Below are 19,780 nucleotides of genomic sequence, written 5' to 3'. Positions count from 1 at the left end.
TAAAGAAATAAATGAAAACCTACAAGAGTCAAACCTAAATACTCCATTTAACAGACCTTTTGTGGAGCCTTTTTCTGCCATTTATTCTCTCGGAGCACCCTGTCTCTCAGGGTACATTTCTCTGAAAGAAATCCATATGTTGAAGGATGTTAACATTTCTAACCATTCTGGTTTTTTGAAGAACTACAAGAGTACCCTGCAGGTTCTATCTTTTTCTTTTAAAAATTACTTTGATTTTACTTTATTTGGAGAATCTCTTGCAATCTCTCTTCCATCTCTTTGGTAGATTTGATGCCATCTTTCACAGTCCTTAAAGCCAATGATTCAGCAATAGACTACTTTTATCTTTTCCTCATCTTTCTTTCCCCTAACATTTTCCTCTTTATGTATTCATTACAACATAATTGATGAATGGAATCTTGTATTTTAAAACAACATTGTATATATTTGTTAACCTTGTGAAAACTTACGATTGAGATTCCTCAGATAAAATCAGTGATTCTAAGCTGAGGTCAAATATGACTGTAACTAAGTGTTCTATCTTGATAATGGGTGTGAATGAAACCATAAAAATGTGCATATATTTGTGTATTACTCAATTTTTCTCAAAGCATTTCCAGACATCCTGGAAAAGTCCTGGTAAGTATATCCTGGTAAGTACACTTATTGAAGTGTATTGTGTGGCTGAAACTCACAGGTGGCTTGATAATCTAGAATGAATATATTTGTTATCAGGCCAAACATTTTTCTCTTTATGAGACATCAAAGAGAGAGACACATAATGCTTAAAGAGCTGGATTGGAATTCAGTACTGTTAAATGCTATAATTGCACATTTCAGAGAAAACACTGGTTATGTTTCCCTCTGCAGAAAAAGGTAGAACAAGATGAATTGATAAAAACATCATCAAAAAGAAAGTGAAACAGAAACCCAAGAACCATTTGTGGGTAAAACTCTGCTAGATAACTTTCTTAAAAATAATGTTAGGACTAGGATAGCTAGTTCTAACATGATGTAGTGTTTCAGAATACCAGTGAAGGGAAAAAAAGACATAGTTACTTGTCTAATTTTTTCTGATTTTCAGTTCTAATAAAAATAGTTATGATTTGAGATCTCTGAACGCTGTTGCAACATTCATTTTGCCTGAAACATTACTCAGTAAAGCAAAAGAGCTGTATGAACAGGCTTCAGATTCCATGTCATTTCACATCAGCAGTGGCTGAATGTAGAATGCATACTGGATGTCATCTTCCTTAGACTCTCACTTCTTACTCATTCTCAACAGTGCTGCAGGGAATGCAAGACCTGCATGTTAAATGTCCCCTTCACAGGCAGACAATGTGAAAGGCAGAGAGGTATACTTCATATGTCTTCTAAATGATCAATAACTTGGCAATACTGTTGGAAACAATACAATTTTTGGTGACAATACTAGTCTTTAAATATTACTTTTTAAAGTACAAGATTTCCTGCCTAAGTCTGTTCCATTTTGCATGCTCCAGCATTTATATTAAAATAATTATAAAATATTGTAAAGGCAATTTCAGAATAGATAGGATTTTTGCTTCCCTCCTCCCCCCGCCCCCCTCCTTTTTAGGCTTTCTGCCTGACACACTGAGTGCACAAAAGTAGTGGTTTGTTTCAAAGTCCTGTTGCTGAAGTTCTGCAGGAGCAGCTGTTCATAGACATTTTCTTTAAAGCAGGAAGATGAGAAAAGCATGAGCTTGGGTCAAGAGGACACATTGTTGCTTCAGTGGAGATTACTTCAGCATATAGGAGAAATACAAAATAGTTAAAATAGCCCAACAAAAGTCTTTTACAGACATAATGACGCTTGAGCATTCTTAGTGTTGTTGTGAAAAGCAGTGGCTGTGACTCAGCATTCAATATATATGTATTTTTTAATTGGAAATTTTTCTGTGTACTTATAAAATAGCATATGCAGAGTAATAGGCAAATGAATAAGGAGAATTGTGATTTTATACTTGATATTATTAGTGTGCATGATCATGAATTGTTTATTGTAATATAAATTACTTTCTTAGAAAATGTTGAGAGACCTTTATTTGATGAGAGCACCTTACATGGCTTTGTCTATCCCTGCTTTTTTTAGAATTATCTATATGAGAGCAAAGAATTATATAAGTAATCTCTATGAAGATTAAGATTCACTTTACAATCTTTTTTTTTTCCATTGGGAAACAGCAAGATAAGACATCAAAGAGGTAATGTGGCTTTAAAAATTACATTCAAATTTTCTTGAAACCACTTCATTACTCCCCAGTTGCAGCAGTATCTGATGCATATCTCCCCAAAAGGAAACTGGGGTTGTTTAGCCTGGAGAAAAGAAGGCTCGGGGAGAGCTTATCACCCTCTACAACTCCCTGAAAGGAGTAACAAGTGTCAGGACAAGAGGAAATGGGCTCAAGCTGTGCCAGGGGAGGTTCGGGCTGGACATAAACAGGAAAGCCTTACTAAACATTGAAATGGAAAGCCCAGGAGGGTGGAGGAGTCTCCATCCCTGAAGGTGCACAAGAAATGACTGAATGTGGCACTTAGTGCCATGGTCTAGTTGGCAAAGCGGTGGTCAATGAAAGGTTGGACTTAATGATCCCTGAGGCCTTTTCCAACCTAAATGACTCAGGGATTCTGTGATGTGTACACCTGATGCTGTTACCATGGTAGTCATGGGTAACTCTCACTGATTTACATGGATAGAACTGAATTTCCTTGCAACAGCTAACTACAAGAGAAACTAAATAATGCCTGTCCATGACTTGCACAACTGTCTCAATAGAGTCTCTAATTGAGCAGAGGCCCATAAAATACTGCCTGCAGTATGGGCTTCTTCCTTCATTCAGAACACAGTGCCATCAGTTCTAAACCATATTAATTCTCTGCTACTTTAGAGAGTTTGGAGAGTGTTTTGTTTTCCATTTTTATGTATAGCTAAAAGTAAGTCTCCTCTGCTGTATAACTTAGATTTTTGTCTGCCAGACTTCTGTTAGCCTGCTTTTGATAAATTCAAATTTTCATTTACTCTCAAGTTCTCTTTTCAAGTAATTTTTTTTTCCCAAAGAAAACCTGTTGAGTTTTTTTGGTTAGTTGGTTGATTGGTTTTGCCTTTTTTCCTGAAGAGATTTCACTAAAGGGAAATCTTCCATTGCACACAGTAGAATTATGTTTATTTTGTTGTGACTTACATAGCCATCTACCACTGTCTAAAAAGGATTTTTGTCCTAAAGCTTTCTCATAAACTGACAGGAATTGCACAATATGTAATTCATGCCCTTATTTTCATTTTGTAAGGAACATCTAGACATCTTGATAGCATTTTGTGTTTTATGCTAGTGGATCACAAAGTACTTTATAGACAAATAGAATACTACCATATTAATACCCTACAGTAATCACTTAGCATCGACGTATTGCACTCAGAGGCAAAACAACATTTAGATAAGGGTTGTAAAATATCACTCAGTAATTACTTCAGGATGATTTACCATAATATGCACACTTTCGCTGATAGGATATAATTTATATAGCATTTGTACCCATATAGTAGGAATAACATCATCACCCAACTTGACTCTTTGTCCTAAACACAGATCAGATAATCATGTCATGTGGATGTTTGCATGGTTCATTTGAAATAAGATACTGCTAGTGGTCCTCTGTCACCTTGTGCCATGAATGCAATGTTTTTGTACATGTGGTATTTTTTTGCACATCTCCCATACCAGTTTGGAATCAAAATATAATACTTGACTGTCCAATAGACTACGCAAATCATCTTACTCTCAAAGATGCTTTCTTGCTCACTACCACTACATTTAATATAATTTGTCTGAAAGCTGTGAAATTATATACTTGAAATTTTCATTTATCACCGGTAGAAAGAAAAAGTATAATTAACCTCCTTAAGTTTCTTGAAAGAGGAGAGAATGAAGAAAGGAAGAACCTATGTTGCAGAATAATTCTGTAAAACACACTAGACCTGTTTATCTTAGAAGTGGTATGAGCATATGAGTTCAGGTTTGGAGTAGGCAGAGTTATTTCCCACCTGCTCTTCATATTCAGATGATTTTTCAAAGAAAATAAACTGCATGTAGAGAGTAGGTGCATCCAAATGCATATCTCAGTAGGAATGATCAAGCTACTAGGACATCAGGACATATGGAGAGTTTACTGTCACTGCAGTTGGTCTGTAGTCCAAGCACACATTCTGTAAGCAGAGCTGTAGGACATTGATCCATCTGGTAATTTAATCATGGTTAATTACACAGCCCAGTAAATGTTGTTCCTGTCAGATGGTTAAAATTTCCTATCTGGCATGAAAAGTTAAATATGATTTTTTAATAACATTACATTTCTAATGATTAATTTACCAGTTTCTACTGATTGAAAATGCTATGGGGTTCTTTTGCACAGAGCACTTGTTTCCCATGGTCTTGGTTACAGATTTTTGTCCCTTTTTGGGTACTGTGACAAATTCAGACACACACAGTTTTCATAAAAGAATTTGCCAGAGCAACAGTAAAGAGAAAAATCGTAGAGAGATTTTGTTTAAAACTGCTAAACAGTGGGCAAAGAAGAGATCTTTAGGATACAATTTGTACAATTGGAACTGTGTAGCTCCAGAAAACAAAGTTGAATGTAGGTTGGTTGATTTGTTTTCCAGTCTGAAACCAAGCATTTGGGATAAGATGAGGAGTGGATTTATGTAACTTTTCTCCAGTTTAGGAGCAATAATTTACTATTTAAATGCTAAAAGCCAAATTTCATCAGATTGAAGCAATATTCTATATTGAATTTGGAATTTTAATTATATTGTAGTGCTTTAAGAAAAATATTTTTCCTTTTTGAGTCATTTTCTATTAAAAAAAAACCAAACCAAAATAACACATAAAGAGGATTTTCTTTCTTTCCTAAATAGAATATCTGTCTGGATTACTTTTTTGGGCCCTCTGGTAATGTCAAGTGTTTTTGCAGCTGTTGCACTTGAAGTAATTAAGTGATGGGAATTCATCTTACCAAAAGAAAAATGAAGCCAATTAAGAGAACAAAAAGTTAATTTCAAATGTCATCTTCCACACAGTCAAATGCTAATGTTTCATAGTGCAGAACCACTACAACTTGAAAGAGATGCATAGAAATATAATTACATCAGTTAAAATTATTTTAAATGGGCCTAAAGAGTTATTTATACATCTTTTAAAAAATAGATATTATTCAATAGCAGACTATTCTATCTTTTTTTTGTGTATGAATGACATATATCTTGCTTTGTGCACAAACAAGTAGCAAAGCCTGCATTCCTACAATCACTAACAAAGGAAGCATTCGTATGTTGCAGTGCACATGACAAAATATTTCATCTTGAGATATTTTTACCAGGAAGTTCAGTAATTAAACATGAAATGAAAAACATTTCCTGAGGAACCAAAAAAGTGGAATTCATCACAAAAAGATTAAAATGTAAATCAGCTTTCCACCAAGAAAGTACATTAAAATGATTTGAACAGTTAAGAATGTTTGTTTAATGTATTCTGGTAATGAAATTTATATGTTTGTGAAGTACCCAACATATCTGTTTAATTCTTTTGATAAGTGTTAATAAAAATAGAAATCTGATGTTGGGGAAGAATCATGGGCTCTGGATTGGGTTGGATTGGAGTGATGGCATGAACCTTTTAATCTGTTGATGTCATTAAGAGAGCAAAGACCAGGTGAGTGCAGTCTACTTATCGCAAGGATCTATACAAAACTGAGATTTTAAATACTGTTTTCACATATGCCTGGAGACTTTATAAGTGTCAGCTACTCACTACAGTTAAATCCACTGTACCCTGTGGGATGTTGGCTCTAGAGAAGAGCTGCCCATTCTTCCCTTTGGAACAACTGGAAATAAGACTTGGAATATATACATATATATGTGTGTGCATACATTATATATAATGCATTTCTTCTTATTAAAACACTGTGCATGTAAACTTGAAAGACTTCTTAGGGTTCCAGATGTTTTTCTCTAGTTCACCTTCTGACTGTGCAAAAAATGTGAGCATACTGAACATGGAAATGTTCTTTTGACAAACAAAAAAGCCTCACAGCATCTGGCAGCACATCTGTGTCCCACTTTGTACACAGTTTCTTGGTGGCTTTGGACAAAGTCTGTCTAGAATATCCATTATTTCTTAATGTGCATATTCTTTGTTTTAAAGAAGGACAAAAAGTTCTATAAGCAAAATTCTAAAAGGTAGGAAGCTTATGAATTCATTTGCTGCAAAATGGCTTTGTGAATGCCCTGTCCAGGTACTGAAAGAATTGCCTGGTCTACCTGTCCCTGTCCAGCCCAGAACTCCCCTCACATGGCCTGAGGTAAAAGACCCCCTGCCAGTCCCCAGGCCCTGCTGAGCCCACATCCTTGCCTGACCTCAGTGCATCTGCATCTCCAAGGAGGTGCCTGAATCCTGGGGCTGGGTTACCCCATTGCTCCCAGCTGCCTGCTCCTGGCTGGGATGCTGGGACAGACCCTGAGGTCCCACTGTGTGATTCCCTGGAAGCAGCCACCCTCACTGAGTGCTGGCACCCTGCTGCTCAGCTGTACAGAGGACACAAAAGTAAAATTCCGAAGATAGTAGCTGCTTGGGAAATTTAAATTATAATAAATTATAATTCAATTATAAATTATAATCATACATTCTAATTATGTTTTTAGTCAACTTTATGGAACAGTTCAAAATATATTCATCTTTGAGTGTGTTTTTTAAAATACAAACTCCTGAAATTTCATGTTTGAGTATTTGTCTTTCTTGTATAGAATTTTCATTGTTTATTTTATATTAAAGAAATTCCACTACTCTCTAACATGGGCTCAAAAATGTGTACATATTCTAAACAGAATGATTTATTTTTCACTGAGAACATATTTGAATTACTGTTTGTTTTTATTTTCTTCTCAAGCCTGAAGTGTCATAGACTAACTCAGGTAGCTCTGAGTAGCAGCAAGTATCAGAGTTTGAGAAATCACAGGTTGTTTAAACTACGTAATTACAATATAGTTCAAAAGTTTTCAAGAGATTCTTGACCACTATTTATTAAATAATGGATTAAAATTAAAATATGTAAAATAATAATTACTTGACACTAATTTTCACATTTTATTTCCAAAAGTTTGGGGTTGGGTTTTGTTGTTTGTTTTGGGATTTTTTTGGGGGGAAAGGGACATGAGTGTGGATTTAGTGATTTTTTTATTGCAGTTTTTGAGCAGGGAAGATTTCCAAAATGTTGTATTAGTATATATGAAAAATATATGGTCATAAGTGCTATGCATAGAAAAAAAAGAAAAAAAAACCCCATTTTTGCTGGTCTAAATATTCAAGTGCATGGAGTTGGGCTATGTTTTCCAGATATCATTTTCTAGTGACAGGCCCTACCGTAGGTGGTCAGATTTCAAGTGTATATATGGGAACAGCTCCATTTAAGGCATGTTGGGGAACATTTATAGATTTGGGGGGGGGTTGGTTTTGTTTTGTTTGGTTTTTGTTTTGTTTTTTTGGGTTTTTTCTTTTGTAGGATTTTGTGGCTTTGTTGTGTTATTGTTTTGTGTTTTTTTTTTTCTTTTAATTCTGGTTTCGATTTTACATTTTCTTCTTTCTGTAATCTTTTTGAGCCAAATATGTCTTCCTGCTGTCCAATTATTGCAAGACACTTTGATTCTGTAATTGACAGTACTACTGGTGGAATTATTCATGCTATTAGCCATGTTCTTTGTATATATCTATATATATATACAATCTATATATCTGGAATATACAGATTGCAAAGAGCTTGAACAGTATAGAGGAAGTTCTGCCTCAGTCATCTGAGTCTAGGCAAGCAGCTTCCACTTAAATACTTGGATGGCTGGTACCTTCAACTTCTTTTAGAGTGAGTCACTATTACTAGCAATAAGACTTGTCTGAACAGAGCCTTTTAAGCCTGGATCACAGCTTGTAGATATATATGCTACTATGGCCATTACTCATATTCCAAGCACACTGCTTTCTAAAGGTGCCAGATAAATCAATGGATCACTGTAAAATAAAGTAGAATTTGTCTTTATTTTAGATCAGTTCATTTTTTTCCTAAGACAATGTTCTTGAAATCCTCCTCTGCCTTTCCCCCTTCACTATTTCTACATTTGTAAGTCTGACATGGATTAATAGTTGCCACGGTCTCATCATAAAAATTATTTTCAAAGAGAGAGAAGGGAAGAGATTAATTAATCTTTATCACAATTAATTAACCTCACCTTAAACAGCAGTATTAGTCAGCACTTACCCTTGGGTACCTAGACTTAGAAAGCTCTGATTACAGTGGTATTTCTTCCCAATTAGTGGAATGACAGAAAAATGATTCATTCATTTCAGCCATTCTTTGTGCATTAGCCCATTCTTTGGACATTGTTATCATGGTGAAAGTAATGAGGCTATTATTATGAAAAAAACCATGAAAAAACCTAAAGATATTGTCATAATGAGTCTTTCAGACCTTTGCTATATCAGACCTAACTTCAGACAGAAGGCCAAATGCTAGATGAAATGTTCACTGCAATTTCATTGCAAAATTTCATTGCAACTAAAAGAAAAAACCATCCACCACAACCCTCCCAAAAAAGTCCAAACACCTTTCAGTGAGTGATCAGACATGTCCACCAACACTTGGCTCCCACTTAGCTAAACTCTGTACATAGCTAACCTTTTAAAATATAACTGTGTTGTACCTAAAACTCTGTTGGGTGTTTTTCTTCCTCTGATTTCATTACAGAAATGAAAGATAAAAAACTAGGTATGGGACAAGAATTTTGCTCTGACTGCAAGGTAGAATTAACCTATCTACCCAATTAGGCTTGCAGTGTCTGGAATTTTACTCTATTGTAGTTTCAGCTATGCAATGTCTTTGAAGAACTGCTTTGACAGCTGTATGAGTAATTATCATAGACCCTCCAGTGTTTTCTTGAAAATGAAATTTCTGATTCCAATTTTCTTCTAAGAACCATTGAAATCAGCAAATTTTGTGTTTGACTGCATTATGCTTTGTGGAAAGTTTATAAACTCATGTGCAGTAAAAAATATGCAATTACCATTATTGTTGAGATGCTAATTTGGCTTTTCTAGGATACAAAGGCATAATTAATTTTAGTGTTTACTGGCTCAGATTTATTACTCTTACATTGTCAATGAAGAATTGTTATACTTTGCAGTATGATGAATAATAGAATAACAGAATTCTATTAACATAAATATGAGAATTTTTCCAGATGAATACATTTGAAAAATTATGTCCATTGAATATCAGAGCCATTAAGATTTCTTTCTAAGCAAGACAGGTGATATCAATGGAGAGTGCTTCTTTTCACCTAGACACTTTATTTAGATGGCAGATTAAGATTGAAGAGACACTATGTTAAGAATTCTTATATATTTTGTAATCTTTCCTACTCAAAAGTACTCCTTCAGTTGATACACAGAAAATGTTATAATTTCTAAGATATATATCAGCAAACACTTAAATTGGGTCAAAAATGTAATTAGTGAAGACTTTACATGCTTAGATTTTAGGCAAGTGAAGTTTCTTTCATGCTGTGAAAACAGTATAGGTAAATATTTGATTCATATTCTCTTCTGAAGAAGGGGGTTTGCTGTTATTTTTAAGCTACAAGATATAGATTTGCCTCAGCATCTTCTTTTAACTTGAATCAATCTTCAGAAATATTTCCTGGAGGATCTCAGTTCAAGCGTTTTGTTCACATTAACAATGTCCCAGCTGCAGTTACTATGCATGGAAATAAATGGATTCTATAGCTGTCATCAATAGCTTAACATTTTTATGCAGAATTTGGATACTTAAAAATGGATGGTTAATCAGGATGGTTAAGAACTTTTGTGAAACATGGGAAATATCATGATTTTGACAAAGAGGTTTTTCAGCCTGAATTTTGCTAGGGAGGTTCAGGGGTCACAGCCTGCTGATTGGTCTTTTTTCTTGCTAGTCTTTTCCTGAAAGTCTTAGAAAACTTTTTTTCCTTTTTTAAAAAAACTTGAGTAGAGGCTAAAATGCAGCTAGAACCCATGTCTATTTAACAAATGATTAAGCTTTCAGAAATGAGTATGCAATTAATACTCAATGGACTCTATGTCCCTCAGCAGAACATTGAGTTCTGAAAAGAAAGTAGCTAAAGGTGAAAATATGATGATCCAGCTTGTAAAATCCAGTATTTTATGTTGAGCCAATACAAGAAAACTATTATCAGTCCTGTACAGGGGCGGGGGGAGGCTCCATGGACCTCTGCATTGCGTTTGTCAGGCACTGTAGAGAGGCAATGAAGGAATGCAGTTTGTGTTGGCTGTACTATGTGTTGTATTTGTCAATGCAAAAGGAACAAAACCCATCTAAAGGTTTGCACTTTGCCTTTGGAGAATCAAGCATAGGCTCATAGAATCTTTAAGACTAGAAAAGACCTCCAAGATTATTGATTCCAGCCATTAACTCAGCGCCACTGCATTCATCACTAACCATATCCTCTAGTGCTACACATGTCTTTTGAACACTTCCAGGGATGGGCAACCTATTCTATTGTCTGACCAGGACTTCAGTGAAGAAATATTTCCTGATACCCAATCTAAACCTTCCCTGGCACTTGAGACCGTTTTTTCTGGTCCTATCACTGGTTACCTAGGAGAAGAGACTGGTCCCCACCTTGCTACAACCTCATTTAAGCTAGTTGTAGAGCGATAAGGTGTTAAATCAGCCTTATACTTTCCACATTTTTCTCTTGCTCACATTTGATTTTTATAGTATTTTTAAAGCAACCTTCTTGTTAAGAAACTTATCGTGGTTTAAGAAAGCTAATGTAGAACAACAGTCTATATGAGATATAAACCTCATATTGAAATTTCAAATCTTAGTACTATTTCAGAGTTCAGTCATGGTAACAAATATTAAATTTTTCTTTCAACTTAGAATAAAGTGATAGCTATTTCTTTTAAGCATTACATCTGGCATTCTTTTATAAACATTTGCTCTCTGGTTATTTTTGCCCATTTTGAGGGTAAGTGATCAGATACTGATTGGAAGGGGTGATAAGTAAGCTGACAGATTTGAACAGCAAAAAGTAGAAAAGTTACAATCTTTTTTTTTAATACTTCAGACTAAAAGCTAAGTTTTTCACCCATTCTGTTAGTATGCACCTTCATAAATGTTTCAGTTCACTCACTCCCCTACCAGCAGGACTGGGGAGAGTTTCAGAAGAGTAAAAATGAGAAAACTCATGGGTTGACATAAAGACAATTGAATAGGGAAGGCGAAAGCCTTGTACACAAGCAAAGAAAAATGAGCAATTCACAGAATCACAGTCAGGGATCACAGTGGCTCATCTGGTTCAAACTCCCTGCTCAGACAGGGTCATCTTAGAGCATGATTCAGGACTGCATCCAGGAGGTTCTTGAATATCTCCAAGGAGGGAAACTAAAGCCTCTCTAGGAAATCTCTTCTAGTTCATGTCACCTTCACAGTGAAGTTCATCCTCATGTTCAGGAGGAACTTCCTGTGCATCAGTTTCTGCCCGTTGCCTCTTGCTTTATTGGCTGGCACCACTGAGAAGAGCCTGGGTCCATTATCTTGATACCCTCCCTTCAGGCACTTATAGACAACGATGAGATCCCCTCTCCACTGTCTCAGGACTGAACAGGCCCAGCTCCCTCAGCCTGTCCTCATAAGAGACAGTCTCCAGACCCTTGGCCAACTTAGTAGCTCTCTGCTGGACCTGGTCCAGGATCTCTAGTTCTCTCTTTTCCACTGAGGATCCCAAAACTAGACACAAAACTCCAGACATACCTCACCATGGCTGAGTAGAGGGGCAGGATCACCTGCCTCAGCTTGCTGGCAATATTCCTCCTAATGGATCCTGGATTACTTTGACCTTCTTGGCCACACTGCTGGCTCAGAGATGATGTGTTTTCCACCAAGACCCCCAGGTTCTTTCCACAGAGCTGCTTCCCAGCAGGTCAGCTCCCTGCTTGTACTGGTCCATGGGGTTATTCTTCCCCAGGTGCAGGACCCTGCACTTGCCTTTGTGAATTTCAGAAGGTTTTTCTCTGCCCATCTCTCCAACATATCAAGGTACCTCTGAAGGGCTGCACAGACCTCTCAGATATCAGCCACTCCTCACAATTTTGTTTTTCCTGAACTTACTGAGGAAGCACTATACTCCCTCATCAAAGTCATTGATGATCAAATTAAATAACACTGAGGCCAGTATAGAACTCTGGGGGACACCACTAGTGACAAGCCTCAAACTAGACTCTGTACCACTGATCACAACCCCCTGGAATCTGCCATTCAGTCAGTTCCCTGTCCCATCCATCCCACACATCCAACCCACACTTCCTGAATTTTCCTATGAGCATTTCATGAGAGACAAAAGCCTTGCTGAAGTCAAGGTAGACAACATCCACTGCAAATTGATTTGCCCCTTCCCATGGGCCAGCAAGTATTCAGTCATCCCCAGGAAAGCAGGGCTCCATCATATGTAACAGCAAATTGACAAGGAAACTGCCATTATCCCGAATATTCTCCCTTCTCTGTCTTCTCCCTCTTAATATAGTCTCTGTATACTTTAAACTATACCAAGTGGTTTATTGAGTTACTAATGACATATAATTAATCAGTGAACTATAGATTCAAGACCATTATCTGCAATTCAAAAGGAAAATCACTTACTAGGCTCTTCTGGAATATTTACCCACAATTATCTAAATATCCTTGTGTTGTTAATCCTGAAAAGTTTTTCTCAGAGGCACATTCACAGTTACTGTCCTTACTTGCACATTCCTTCTGAGGGTTCTCCAGCTTTAGGCAAAGCTATGCATATCCAAACACCTTATTGATCTCCATGCCAGTGAGAAAGCACTCCACAAGCTCAGGTTCACATCCTCTAAGTGTGGGCTTCTGTGTGCCACACCTCACTTTGCTACTGCAGTATCTGGGGCCAGGGACTTCACATCAGTTGATACTTGGCACTGTTGGTAGGGAGCAGCAGGTGCTGGTGCTTTCAGCCCAAGGTCTCTTCCCACTGTAAAAAAAAAATTCATGTTTCTTTATGACTCTTTTCAAGCTGAAGTCTTTGTTTCAAATCATCCTGTAATTCCCTAACTACTTTTTAATCTGACTGATGATCACTGTCTTCCTTCACATGATGAGGGCAGACACCCTCACAAAGAACTTTGGGAGTCCCATTGACACACATTGTGTATATTCACATTTCTGTCTTAACATCTGTTGTTATTCTGGCCATGGGTGAGTCCCGAGGGCACTCCACATCAGCGTAAATGAATAAGCCAGTTAGAGAGTAATAAAATGTGACATTTTAAGAGCAGAATACTCTAAAGAGATAGTTCCAAAAATTCAACATTCAGAGATCGTTCTAAGAGTTTTTCATGCTGGTTGTGGTACAGCTTCTCATACTATATGGAATATCTCTTCCTCCCACTTTCCATGTCTCAGTTTTGCCTGTGTCATGTTTTTCCATGATGAAGACAACTGTAAGCTAGGTTCTACATCAGATGTCCTATTTTCATTGTAATCTGTTTTATTTCTTTATAGCAGAACAAAGAAGATGTAAAGATTCATTAAATCAGAAAAATAGTCATTTTCACCAGTTTGCAGCCAGTGCACACAGATGGACTTGACTACAGGTGAAAATCTGTAAATCCAGCCCAAGTTACCTACATCATACAGCTTAATGCAGTTGCTTCCTCAAAGATATATATAGCTATTCAAGGTACTCATATATATATATTTATTCCATGAGTTAATAGCCAAATATATCTACCTCTTGAATATATATATGTATATATATAAAGTGAAGTGGAATAAGAAAACCTCAATTTTTTCAGTGTAATTAATAACTTCCCCGTTTTTTATACTTTAGGATAAGGAAATGAGGGAGAAAAGAAAAAGGCATAAACCCATAGTGAGTTATTTTTTCAAAGTCAAAATTACAGGTGTTATTGTCCTTATGATTTCAATTTCAGTTAAAAGAGGAACAAATGGGAGAGTGTCCAAAGGATCTGGAGAAAGCATAGATGTTGCTAGAAAGGGAAAGTTCACATGAGTGATATTTAGCAAAATGGTTATAGAGAGAAAGAACAATGGAAGAGACAGATCTTCTGGGATGTTGTTATGAATGAAATCTGGCATTAGAAGATGCCCAATGTGGTATTGTAAATACAACAATCCTTTTTACAAAAAAAGAAATAAAAATCCTCACACAACTGGAATGAAGAAATCTATGACATTATGTACCCTTCACAGAAATAAGGCATATGGTTATCTCGAGCATTATGCAGCTCTGCTTTTAATGACTGGCTGCCAAAATTAACAAAGCTTTCCCTGAACTGCTAAGATTAAGATGCTGAACATGCTGGTGATGCTGTCTCTTGACCTGCAGCTTTTATCTTGTAAGCAAGGTTTGTTTTTCCTCCCAGAGGAACCATAGATATAAAACTGTAATAAGAAAAAGCACTCAACTAAAGAGTAAACTGCTTTTTTGAAAATGCAGGTTTATCGAATAAAATAAAAGTTGTAGCAGAAACACACAGTTTTTTTTCTACTACCCTCAGTCATGTTTTTTTTTAAGCAAATCAAAATGCATACTTCTAGAATAACTGTTTAACAAAACATTGTTGCAAATGAAACAAAATTCTAATACCTTTAGAATTATAACAGTATTTGGTTTATATATATTTGGTAAATTGCAATAGCAACATATTTGTTTTACTAAATTTAAAGATGACTAAACTCTTTTAATTTTATTTTTGAATTACACAAACTGATTTCATGTTAGGAAATCTCTGAGTCATCTTTCTGAGTTTAGGACTAACAACTTTCTTTTCAGCTTAATTTAGCATGTTAATTTCTATCCTTCACAATAGACTGAAATAAAGTAAAGAGACCAAATTATTTATCCAGAAGATGAAGCTGTAGAATTTACAGGAAAGTGAATAGAATTTTACTCCTGTTATTTAGAAGAGGTTCTACAATTCAATAAAAATGATCAAATTAATTTTAATATTAGAATTTAAATAAATAATATGTATTTGTTTGTACACATCTAATGCTCACTTAAATTGGTAATGTTTGCCATAAAGGCTGCAAACCCTGTGCTTTCTAGGGAAATTCACAAGATTGAACTTGTGAATTCAACTCTTGTTGCTGTTCCTTCAAAGTAGACATTTTATGTAATGATGTGGCTCTACATAGAGCAAATGTTCTTGAAACATTTCTAATCAGTTGTTGCTTTAAAACTGTTAGAAACAGCTTTAATGGGATTTGCAGAGCCAGAATTTCTAAAAATTAAGTTTCTCAAGTAAAAACACCTAAACATTGATCCTGGAGCCTTACTGGCCAAGCAAAGTTTAGAAAAATAACTTTAGTAAGGTAGATTAATAATTCTGCTATCTGTATTCTCCGTATTAAAAGTTCAAGTGCTCAGTGTATCAATTCAGTCTTTGAATGGCCTCCCTGTGCCTTCAAAGGGATCTGATAGGTAAAAATGTGTTTAATGGAAGTTCTCACTCTCTTGATGATAAGTAACTATGTATTGATGGTAAATTAACCCAAGATCAAATTAAAAAATGGATTTCTGTGGAACCCAAATGTGTCCTCTTTAAAACTACTCAGGAGTAATCTCATGCCAGTCTGCTATGCAGATGCACACCAAGTGAAGCAAAATGAACAGAAGTTACAAGCAATTTTTTTTTCCATGTTCCTTTTTTCCATAAATTTCAAAGCTAATACCCCTGTAATTAGCATTACCTGATAGATGATTTCACTGTCTCTCCTAAATGGAACAGAACAAGATTATAAAGTGTGAAATACCCTGGTGTGTGGCCTTGATTAATCACCACTAAAATTCACTTCCTACAGATTTTTTATAATTTGTGCTCTTTATACTGTACTGTACAACCTCTCCCTTTTGAACCAGAACTTTTATTCTAGGATAACATTCTTACATTGTTTCTTATGTGTTAATCACAGGTCTACTTGATTTCACTGGATGTGTGGAGTTGTTTGGTCAAATAGCTTACAATAATTACTTTACAGAAGCCTTCCTAACTGCATTTTGATAGATTCACAAACTTTAAGGCCAAATAGAAAATTATTCATGTGTATTGCAGAACAGTCAGTCATAGATGTTAATAATTACAGCATTATGACTTTACTTTTTGTACAATATCTAATCTGTGGTTAAAAGATTTGGCAGTGTAAATTCTGCAGCATGACTGGGTGAGATGTTCTAGTGTTTAATAACCTTCAAAGTAAAAGAAAATTGTAGTTTAGTCATGCATGACCCCCTTTTAGGGTTAAAATTCACATATGTTGGGAAAGAAGAAAAAAAAATGTTCTTAGCTATTAGGAATGCATAAAACATAGATTTACCAAACTTCTTGACCACATTCCAGGTATTTCCCTAGCTTTCTACTGAGTGCAAGGCTGAGTATTTGCATGTAAAATTGATTGTACTGGTATAAACATTTTTATTATCAATTTAGTCTTCCCATTTTTGTTTATCATAGTGATTAATGATAAAAAAGCCACAGTGAGCAGTATGATGAGAGAAAAAGATGTGCAATTTGTGATGTGCATGTGAAATATCCCAGGTGGAAGCTAAGACTTCTTGCCAAAAGCAGCTCAATCTAATGACAAAATTATGCTGGAGTGCTGAATTAACAAGGATGTAATCTATTTAATGCTGTCACTGCAGAGTAGTAAAACATTAGGCTCCAATTCAGCCTCCATAGCCTTTCATCATGAGACAAATTGTAGATGTACTGTATTATTTTTAGCATATTTCTCAGTTGTTCCACCACTGGTTTAGAAACTGGCACCACAAATGGGTATGTTGTCTCAGTTGTGCTGTCCTACTTGAGCTTACACTTCTATGGGTTGACTTTCTTTTGAGCCACTGCATCACACTATAAACTCATATTTGGCCGCTAAGTTGCTGTCTTTTTTTAAGGCTTTGTACAATCCAGGTGTTTTAAAATATAGTTTTCCATTTTAAACCCTTTTGGCTTTCTTCTTATAAACAGCTGTTAGACACTACAGAGTTTTGGGTAGAATCTTCAAGAATCCAGGTGTTCAGTATAAAGTAAGCATTATAGGTATCTTACTCACTAACAGAGTTATCACTAATTCAAAATTATCACTGGTTTTAAAATAATGGGTCATGTTTATAGTTACCTGAGTGCTATCAGAACAGTTTATAAATGAGTGACAGTGGAATCATTTTGGTTACATTTTTTAGAAAACCTTTGAAATAAAAAATACTTCAGTTATAAATCATGCCTTTTTTGATTTATTGTTAAGTCCAACAACCATTTCAGCCTGCTTCTGATTACGATATATCAAGAAAAATGAAGGAGTGGTTATTGGATCTTCTACCATATTGATGGTAGCTTACTCTCATAGAGTGAGGAGAAAATTATCATTGAAAGAGGGCCCATAAAATTTGCTAGCAAGTAGAGTATTTCACCCAAGGATTGTGGATCTGTATAGACCGCTAGTATGTTCTCCCTTCAAAGCTTTAATGAACTCTGCTGACAGAGAGAAAAATCATCTATCCACCCTTATTGTCTTGCTTAACTAAGTTGATCTCCTTCTATATCAAGGTGACCCACTTAGTACATGAGGAAAAGGCTGTGGATGTGTCTACCTGGACTTTTGTAAAGCCTTTTACACCATTTTGCACAGCATCCTTTGGGACAAAGTGGCTGCTCATGGCTTGGACACATGTACTCTTCATTGGGTAAAAATCCTGGCTGGATAACGGGGCCCAGAGACGGGCGGTGAAGGAAGTTGCATCCAGCTGGTGGCTGATCACAAGAGGTGTCTCAGCCTCAGTACTGGGGCCAGTCCTGTTTAATGTCTTTATCAATGATCTAGACAAGAGGTTTGAGTGCATCCTCAGACAATTTGTAGACAATACCAAGTTGGGTGGGAGCATTTATCTGCTAGAGGACAGAAAGGCTCTTCAAAGGATGTGGACCAACTGGATTGCAGGACCAAAATCTGTGGTGGAGGTTCAACAAGGTGAAGTGCTGTGTCCTGCTGGAAAGCCGCCCATCAAAGGACCTGGGGATGCTGGTTGACGGTGAGTTGGTTTTGGCTGAGATAGAGTTAATTTTCTTCACAGTGGAACTAGAAATTCTTCTAGTATGGGGTTATGTTTTGGTTTTGGGCTTGGGGACTGGTTAATGACTCAAACAATTGACCTCTTGTCCAGGTGCAGGGGGTGAGCACACTCCTCAACTCAGGCTACAACTGGGTGTTGAATGAGATAAGGGATAACAAAAGAGGCAAACCCTGTACTGCCTCTTTGTCCTTTCACAAGTGACCTCAGCTGTGATTACTCCCTTGCCAGGAAGTACTGGGACATTCACACTGTAGCTTGAAGGCATTCATCTCTGCTGATGGGCCATAATGGGCTGAACTGCACTGACCTAATAGGCAGCAGTAACAACTTAGAAATCATCAAAGACTCACAAAGTGTCCTGTGATCCACAGTGTTACATCATATAATGAGGAACTCCCAGCCCCATGGGAGGTACCTAAACCTGAGTGAATATAACACAAGGAACTTTGCTGTTCTGGCGCCGTTTCTCCACCCTGATGGATTGACATGGTGACCAAATTTGACCAACAGACACTGAAATTGCAGCAATCAAGTCTTGTGGACATTATACAGCTTTCAATTCTATTCCTTTTTTATTTTCCCTATTTCTTTCAATTTCTCTCTACTTCACATTTACCATTAAATTTAAAATTCATACTATTGACTTCAACATATAGTCTTGTTTATACCTTAATTTCAGGCAGAAGTATCTCTAATAATTTTAATAATTGAACCCTAAAAGGACTGAAAACTGTGTAAATGATAGAGGTGGTTTTGTTATTGGTGAGTAGCATTTTGCAATGTCAGTGTCTTGTGTCTTTTCTACTTTTTATACTGCCACACTGGGAAGAAGGCAGGGAGTGAGTGGGAAGTTGGGTGGGGACGTAGCCAAAAAAATAGATCTCAACAGGCCAAAGGGATTTCCAGCATCTATGATATTGTGCTCTGTATATAGAGAGGGGAGGATAAGAAAGAAGGTGGAGATGTTTGGATTCATGCATGACAGCGCCCTGCTGTCCTAGAGCCGGCTGAACACCATGCTAGATGATGGAAAGTGGTAAATGAAGGCCTTGTTTTGCTTTGCTTGTGTGTGCAGGTTTTGCTTTACCCAATTAACTTTCTTCCATGAGTTTTCTAAATTTTACCCTTCCAATTGTCTTTTCCACCCCACTAGGAGGGGATGACCAAGACTGTGTGGTGCTTGGATGCTGGCTTGAGTTAAACCATGACAGACAGGCAGTTGAACATGAAACAGATTGGGTGGTCAAGAAGGCCAGAAGTATCATGGCCTGTATCAGAAAAGAGCATCCAGCAGGACCAGGGAAATTATTTTCTGTACTTGGCCCCTGTGAGGCCACACCTTAAATCTTGTGTTCATTTAGGCCCCTCACTACAAGAAAGACAGTGAGGTGCCAAAGCATGTCCAGTGAAGAACAGCAAAGTTTGTGAAGCACCTGGAGCACAAGTCTTACGAGGAGCTGCTGAGGGAGCTGGAGTTGTTCAGCCTGAAGAAAAGGAGGCTCAGAGAGGACTTTATCACTCTCTTCTCAATGAAGGGTGAAA

The sequence above is a fragment of the Molothrus aeneus genome, chromosome 1 (genome assembly GCF_037042795.1).
Source record: "Molothrus aeneus isolate 106 chromosome 1, BPBGC_Maene_1.0, whole genome shotgun sequence".
NCBI lineage: Eukaryota > Metazoa > Chordata > Aves > Passeriformes > Icteridae > Molothrus > Molothrus aeneus.
This window is presented reverse-complemented; position numbering follows the sequence as displayed.